The 8,753-nt window shown below is 48.3% G+C and overlaps 1 long non-coding RNA gene across 1 annotated transcript in view; it reads left to right on the forward strand.

Annotated features, from left to right (window-relative positions):
- The window catches only part of LOC142007953 (uncharacterized), a 50,309-nt gene extending 42,070 nt beyond the window's left edge, over nt 1-8,239 (forward strand). The window contains exons 4-5 of the long non-coding RNA XR_012644046.1: nt 759-838; nt 7,533-8,239. This is a non-coding gene — a long non-coding RNA (uncharacterized LOC142007953). The remainder of the gene's footprint in view (nt 1-758; nt 839-7,532) is intronic.
- Nucleotides 8,240-8,753: the final 514 nt, after the last annotated feature.

Below are 8,753 nucleotides of genomic sequence, written 5' to 3' on the forward strand. Positions count from 1 at the left end.
TCAATCTCTGGATTCAAGCAGTGAAGGAATGTTCTATAGCTTCACAAAGCATTCTTAAGCCAGATCCATTCCCGACATTGGTGGTGCAATTCTGTTGAAGCCCATAGAGTTCAGACCACTTATACCACTAATCAATTCGGAGCCCTGAATTTTGTTGATTTAAAAACTGATTCAGGAGAGAGATCATTCAATGGAAGAATTTCCATTATAGCATATTGCACAAGTCCCACACAATTCAGTAAATGGAAACAAGGTTCCAACATGCAAAAAATTCTCTCTTAGCTGGTAACTGTATTAAGAGAGAGACAATTTTCTGAAGATATCTCGAATAAATCAGAAGTTGAGTGTTGTTAGTGATCTTATTCCATTCTTATCACATAAATTCCATTCTTAACACATAAATGAACATAGTTGGGTTTTCCTCTTACTTTTTAGATAATCTCATTGAACCAAAATTTAGAATCAAACCCTCAAATGCTGACGGACAGAAGTAATTTCCTCTTTGATTAATTTATTATCCATAAAGTAGGCAAATTGGGATTAACCTACAGAGTGATGCAAGTACCGACAAAGGTGCCAGGAAAGCATTGCGAAAAGGGGCAGCAATTGCTCAAGAAGCTGTAGGGGAGTGTTTTAAAAATGCAGGTATTCCTTTGCACTGGGCGTATACCGAATTTGGGTTTCTCTCATGTCTTCCTTATGTGTAAATTTCAGCGTAAATCACAACTATTATATATTGTCATATTTACTTTCTTTAGGTTACCCACAGGTGGAACTCTCCCTCTGAGTTCGAACTTCACAAGCAGCCAAAAATGATGAATGGAGGACTCAAAATGGGGTCGGTGTCATGTTGGAGGTGAAATCTTTGTGACAATACAGCAAATTGAGGCCCTAATACTAAGGCTCATTAAAGATAGTTATTTTTCCTGATAGGATCATAAAGTGCACAGTTGAGAAACAAGTATCAGAGAGGTAGCTGTGTTAGTCTGTATCTTCAAAAACAACAAGAAGTCTTGTGGCACATTATAGACTAACAGATATTTTGGAGCATAAGTTTTTGTGGGCAAAGACCCACTGCGTCTGACAAAGTGGGTCTTTGCCCATGAAAGCTTACGCTCCAAAATATCTGTCAGTCGATAAGGTGCTACAGAACTTCTTGTTACTGTTGAGAAAGGCTACTGTGCTCATAGGTGCTGGCTACTTTAGCTTCACGGAGTACATGCACTGAAGCCAAAGCAGTTTCATTAATGTGCAAGCAGCATTTGTCTCATTTTACATAATTAGTGTCTCACTCTGTTCTAGTCATAACATCAATTTTCTTTTACCTTTTTAATATTTCATGTTTTGAATCACTAGTAAGGTTCTTCCTCACAGGTTAGAAATGTTGAAAGACGAGAAGTATTAAAATGTCCAATGAGTCAAATAAAAAACGACAAAATACTGAACAAGTTCAAACAACACTAATTAGTACAAAATATGAAACACAGTTACAGATTTAATCTGCTGTTCAAAGTCTTCACATTCTACACAGTTCCATACATGAGTATATAGATAAGCACCAATTGATTCATAGACGTGCCCAGAAACAAGCTTGTGTCTAGTGCTTGTTTGAAAAAAGCAGTCTCCCTGTGAATCAGAACCGATTAAAAAGCGTCTATTGATATCACGAAGGAATGACTGTATAAACCAGATATATTCTGGGCCTGATTTACTGGTAAATTGTAGCTTCTTTGTACTGCTCTGGTGATGCAAATCAGCAGTAAGCCCACCTGAGTCATTCATTTCACCTGGTTGCACTGCTGCTTTACATCACCAGACAAGTGTAAAGCCTCCAGAAAATACTTAGAAATCTGGCCCTAGGTGCGTAACAAAAATGAAAAAGTAGGTCAACCACAAGCACTGACGTGAACCATTACATTTTGTGGTTTCATCAGCATATTTCTATAGTGCATGAAATAAGGAAAGAAGTCGTGTTTCTGATAAACACACATCACAGACAGGGTATGGTACCAGGACAGATTGTTATATTAGGAATATGTCACCACTACATAAAAACATTTAATAGCTTAAGAGATAACAGTTTGGTAGATGTGATCAAGATGCAACAGCTCTCATCTTGGTTACTGTTGGATGAATTTCAGGCCTGGGACACATCATTCTACAGTGCTGGACACAATATAATAACCGAAATAGATTACATTAATTGTGCACATTTTCACACATATTTGAACATTACCACATATAGGCAAATGATAGAATTTGCACATGGAAACTCATATTCTAAAAAGTGACTACGTAAAAATAGCACCTTTTTGCCCAACAGGTTTGTTCCCTGAGTATATTCAGCATCACACCTGCTTATTTAGGTGACTTATCTGAGGCCATGTCTACATGATGGGCATCATACTAGTGTGCATACAGGTGTGGATTAAACAGAGACTGGGAGTGGCTCGCAGCTTATAAAGGCAGTTTCTCTGCTCTGGGTGCTAATATTTCCCCGTTAGACTCTGACAAAAGCTCACATCCCCATCTGATCTGACTTGTTTTTTCCTCTTTTGATAAGTACTGTTGATACTGGGCCATTTCCACCTTGCTGAATAGACCTTGTCAGCTCTGGCCCTCCCTCTTACTGGGACCCCACTCCTTAAATACCCCTCTGAAACCACCCCCCACACTCATGCATCTGATGAAGCGGGCCTTTGCCCACGAAAGCTTATGCTTCAATATATCTGTTAGTCTATAAGGTGCCACAAGACTTCTTGTTGTTCTCGAAGCTACAGACTAACACAGCTACCTTTCTGACACAGGTGTGTTTGCACACAGCTGCCTTCTATTCGAGTCAGAAATGCTTATCTGTGTATCAGAGGCCCTGTAGTGCGAACAACTGGAAGAAACTCTCCTTTAGCTTTAGAGTTAGGAGCTATTGAAGCAGAAGAATCTGGGTCCTCTCCCCAGAGTCACTAAGAAATGTGAGTGTGCAGTCTATACTCGATGGTGAAATTATAGATAGTTATGTGTTTGTTATAGTGTAATCTACCACTTACAAATTTCAGTTTATATTATTTTAAACCAGTGACATGTGCAAGAATAGTAACAGAGAGAAAGCCGTGCTAGTCTATACACTATGGCTACGTCTACACGTGCAGCCAACATCGAAATAGTCTATTTCGATGAATAACGTCTGCACGTCCTCCAGGGCCAGCAACGTCGATGTTCAACTTCGACGTTGCTCAGCCCAACATCGAAATAGGCGCAGCGAGGGAACGTCTACACGTCAAAGTAGCACACATCGAAATAGGGATGCCAGGCACAGCTGCAGACAGGGTCACAGAGCGGACTCAACAGCAAGCCGCTCCCTTAAAGGGCCCCTCCCAGACACAGTTGCACTAAACAACACAAGATCCACAGAGCTGACAACTGGTTGCAGACCCTGTGCCTGCAGCATAGATCCCCAGCTGCCGCAGAAGCAGCCAGAAGCCCTGGGCTAAGGGCTGCTGCCCACGGTGACCATAGAGCCCCGCAGGGGCTGGAGAGAGAGCATCTCTCAACCCCCCAGCTGATGGCCGCCATGGAGGACCCAGCAATTTCGACGTTGCGGGACGCGGATCGTCTATACGGTCCCTACTTCGACGTTGAACGTCGAAGTAGGGCGCTATTCCTATCTCCTCATGAGGTTAGCGACTTCGACGTCTCGCTGCCTAACGTCGAAGTTGGTGCCGCTACTTCGAAGTAGCGTGCACGTGTAGACGCAGCTTATCAAAACAAAAAGCAGTCAAGTAGCCCTTTAAAGACTAGCAAAATGGTTTATTAGGTGAGATTTCGTGGGACAGACCCACTCCTTCAGACCATAGCCAGACCAGAACAGACTCAATATTTAAGGCACAGAGAACCAAAAACAGTAAGCAAGGAGGACAAATCAGAAAAAGATAATCAAGGTGAGCAAATCAGAGAGTGGAGTGGTGGCGGGGGGAAGATCAAGAATTAGACTGAGGCTCAATCTAATTCTTGATCTTCCCCCCCCACCACTCCGCTCTCTGATTTGCTCACCTTGATTATCTTTTTCTGATTTGTCCTCCTTGCTTACTGTTTTTGGTTCTCTGTGCCTTAAATATTGAGTCTGTTCTGGTCTGGCTATGGTCTCAAGAAGTGGGTCTGTCCCACGAAAGCTCACCTAATAAACCATTTTGCTAGTCTTTAAAGGGCTACTTGACTGCTTTTTGTTTTGATGTGCAAGAAGGGCAAGCAGAGGCACAGCCTCCCAGTCAGTGGAGGCACAACATTCCTCCAGAGCTGGAGATGGGAAAACAAGCTCTCTTGGCCCTCGGGTTGCATGGGAGGATCCAGCTCCTCTGTCTGAGATGGGACTGGAGGGCAGTTCCTCTAGTTGGGGTGTGGGGAGGAGCACAGAAATGAACAGTCTCCTCTTTTTTGTAGAAGTACATTATCTTCCCTGGAACTCAAAATGTATCTTTAATAATAATAATAATAACAATAATAATAATAAACCACCCAACAACAAAGCCTTGCCAGCTCTCTCTCATCACCTAGGGATTTGTCACTGATCACATTTTAACAAACACAGAATTTACTGTTGTAGATTCTACTAAAAGGACAGTGCTGCCAAACCCAGCCATTGAAAAGAAGCTGGAGTTTTAGGAAAAAAAAAAAACAGTCTTGCCAGACTTGCCATAAAATTGCAAAAGCTGGAAATACTGGAATGTGCAGGAGTCATGAATTCTCATTCCAGCTCTCTCTTGCCCAGCTTCCCACAGATAGTAGCTACTGTCAGACTTTACTGGATCTGAAGAAGTGGGTCTGCCCCACGAAACCTCATCACCTAATAAACCATTTTGTTAGTCTTTAAAGTGTTACATGACTGCTGTTGTGTTTTGTTAGAATAAGATGACTTCTCTGTTACTTGGTTAGCATACTGAGAGGAATAGCATACGAGGGACTCCACTCCACCTCAGACACATTTTTAACATTAGCACACATAGACAAATGATAAAATTTGCCCATGGAAACTCAAGTTCTAAAATGTGGCTATGTAAAAATAGCATCTTTTTGCCCAACAGCATCACTGTTTATTCAGCATCACGCCTGCTAATTTTAGTGATTCATCTATGGTCATGTCTATGTGATGGGCATAATACTGGCATAGCTGTGGCACTGTAGCATTTATTGTAGTATAGAAGGGGTTTCCCCTTAAGTGTAGGAACACAACCTGCCCACGTATTCTTCCATTTACCTAGGGTATGTCTACACTAAAGGTTAGATCAAATTTATTAAAGTCAACTTTTAGCACTCAGTTTTGTGAAGTCAAAGGTGCATCTCCCCATGGTGCTAATGACTTCAATGGGGTAAATCCCCAGTAGCTATCCCAGAGTTCCTGCTACCTCCTTGCATTCTGTTTTAGGCTCCTATTGTATAACACGACAGAAATGGTGCAGCGAATGGTTCTGGGTATGTGTCATCAGCCTTTCATAGTGCACTTATCTCCTCCCCAACCTACTCAAAAGCAATGGCAAACAATGTTTTCCTGCCCTTTTTTCACTGCTTATCCATGCAGCCACCATAGCAAGACAAGTAGGCAACACTATGCTGAGGTATGTGCAGAGCTGATCCAGGAGCTGCCAGGGTGAGGCAAAATCTGAGGAGGACATAGGCACAGAGAGAAGATTGCTGTTTGAGATGTGGCAATACCAATAGCTATCCTTGGAGACCCAGCCTACTCCTTGATCCCATAGCTCATGAAGCCATGCACAGAGGCTATGTCTACACCATAGAGAGATCTCTCAAAAGAAGCCCTTCCAGAAGATCTCTTCCAAAAGAACTTCTTTTGAAAGAGTGCATCAACACACAAAAAAAGCTGATCAAAAGAGCGATCTCCTCTTTCAAAAGAGAGTGTCCAGACAGCCCCCCACTCTTTTGAAAGAATGGTCCAGTGACTGTAAAATCAAGCACCATGAGGACTGCTCTTTTGAAAAAAGTGGGCCTGGGGAGCATCTATATATTTGCTTTCAAAAGAAGCTTTCGAAAGGGGGCGTTCTTCCTGAAACAAAGAAGGAAGGGCAGTTTCGAAAGGAGTGCCACATTCTTTCAATTTACTTTTGCAAGAACACTTTTTGGGTGCGTCTACACTAGCCGGCTACTTCAAAGTAGCCAGCACAACGTTGAAATAGCACCCATCGCATCTACACACTCTGTGTGCTATTTTGACATTGAAATCGATGTTAGGTGGCAAGATGTCAAAATCACTATTCCCATCTGAAGATGGGAATAGTGCCCTACTTCGACGCTGAACATTGAAGTAGGGTGTGTGTTGACGATCCATGTCCTGCTACTTGAAATAACAGGGTCTTCCATGGTGGCCATCAGCTGAGGGGTTGAGAGGCTCTGTCCAGGCCCTGTGGGGCTTTATGGTCCTCACACGCAGCAGCCTTTAAAGCACCACGGACCCAGATTTCCTGTGGCAGGAAGCTGAGAGCGTGCAGGCAGCAGCACACGCACCTGCTAGCCCCACACACCCTCTACAGGCCCCGACCCATCCACCCACTAGCCATGATATTGAGCCAGCCCCCCGAGCACCCCCAGGGTTCCCCTCCTGAGGAGACCCAGGCACCCCTGGCAGCCCAGCAGGGGGCCAAAAAGAGGCGGGGCCCCTCCTGGTCGGATGCCAAGCTCTGAGACCTGCTGGGGCTCTGGGGTGAGGAGGAGGTGCTCCATGTGATCGGGAGCAAGCGGTGGAACACAGAAGCATTTGCCCAACTCACTGAGGGCTTGGCCACCCGGGGTCACCCTGCCCGCACTCTGGATCACGTCCTGAGTAAGGTGAAGGAGTTGCAGCAGGGGTACACCCGGGCCCGGTACTTGGCCAGCTGGTCTGGGGCTGCCCCGCTGCTTGCCCCTATTACAGGGAGCTCAGGGACATCCTGGGCCCCCGGGACACCTCCTTCCCCCCAGCCATCCTTGACACCATGGCCGACGAGCCCCAGCAGGCCTCAGAGCCGGAGTCCCACCCGGAGTCCAGCCCCACACCCCAGGGCCAATCCGAGGAGCCCCCCACTAGGGACAGTGGAGGAAGGGTCCAGCAGTGAGGAGGGGGGGCTCCTTATTGACCTCCCCTCCCTGAGCACCAGCCGGGTGTTCGCCCACCGGGCTTCCCCCGACCACGGCAATGGACAGTCAGGTACGTGCCCCACAGGGCACACACCCATGGGCCATGGGGTGGGGGCACCAGACACTACCAGGAGCCTCACACACCCCCATGGGACCCCAACCTGCAACCACCCAGCCACAGCATGGTCCCAGGATGGTGGCACGGCCATCAAGGCCCATCAGCACCTGCACCCATGGACAGCACTGTGCCTTAACCCTGGGGGCGGGGCGACAATGCTATGGGGACACGCAACAGGGACACCACACCCACCGATGGGAACAGAGACCCAGAACCCAAGGAGGGATGGGGAGAATAGGCCATGGGCCAGGCCATGGTACTAACAGCCTTCCCCTGCCTCTCTCCCTCTCTGCAGCTGCACCATCTGACACCCCGGCAGCCAGGCACCCTGCGTTGTCCCCAGCAGCCCACCAAAGGTCAGTCACTGCCAGTGCCCGGAGACACCCCCAAGGCCAGCGGGACAGTCCCACCACCGCCGGACCCTGGGAATGGCCCCTGTGGACCCCCAGCTCCTGGCAGCTCTCCGGTGGCAGATGGAGATGGCAGAGGAGAGACTCCGCTTCAACAGGGAGGAGTCCACCTGGCAGTGGGCAGCATGGGAGGACTTCATGGGGGTCTTCCAGGATATGGCCAGGTCGATCCGGGAGGCCGTCACCCGGATCCCACCCCCTGCCGCCCCCTGGGCCGCCCTCCCTGCCTCTCCACCCATTGCCACCCCTGCTTCGCTGCCTGCTGCCCCACCTGCCATACCACCTGCAAGCTCCCCAGGACCAGAGCCCACTGGGGCTGAAGACCGGCCATTGGAGGCACCCCGGCCATACTTGCCGGTCCTCCCAGACCCCAGCCATCCACGCTGGGGACCGAGGACACAGAGGGGGTCGCGAGCCATACCTGCCAGGGGTCGTGCCCCTCAACCCCCACCCAACTGATGGGCCAATGGCCGAGCCGTCTGCCAGGCCCCCATGTATATAGTTGTCTCCCATGTATATAGGTGTCCCCCTTTGTATATTGGTTGCAGTTTCTGTTGTGCATCAAACCAAGTTAGCAGTTTTCAAAAGAAAAATAAAGTTTTATTTTCCAAATAACTGGAGGTGTGTGCTTGTTGGCAGGGTGGCGTTAGGGTGTTGGGGGCGGTGTGTGGGCAATGCAGGCTGTGTGAGGCGGGGTCCTCCGGGGAAGGCCAGGGAGGTGCTCAGGGGTCTCCCTGATCGAAGTGTGACTGCAGGGCCTCACAGACCCATACCGCCTCATGGTGGGCCTGGCGGCTGGGTGTGGCGGCCGGCTGGGGGAAGCCCGTGCTGGTGTCGACCGCCCACCCCTGGACGAAAACCTCCCCTTTGCTCTCGACAATGTTGTGGAGCGTACAGCATGCACCCACCACCTGGGGGATGTTCTGGAGGCTGACGTCCAGTCAGGCAAGGAAGCACCACCAGCGGCCCTTCAGACAGCCAAAGGTCCTCTCCACCAACTGGTGGGCATGGTTCAGGCGGGTGTTGAACTGCTCCTGGCTGGCATTGAGGTGGCCGGTGTACGGGCGCATGAGCCAGGACTGGAGGGGGTAGGTTGCGTCCACCAT

Source organism: Carettochelys insculpta, chromosome 2 (genome assembly GCF_033958435.1).
Source record: "Carettochelys insculpta isolate YL-2023 chromosome 2, ASM3395843v1, whole genome shotgun sequence".
NCBI classification, from domain to species: domain Eukaryota; kingdom Metazoa; phylum Chordata; order Testudines; family Carettochelyidae; genus Carettochelys; species Carettochelys insculpta.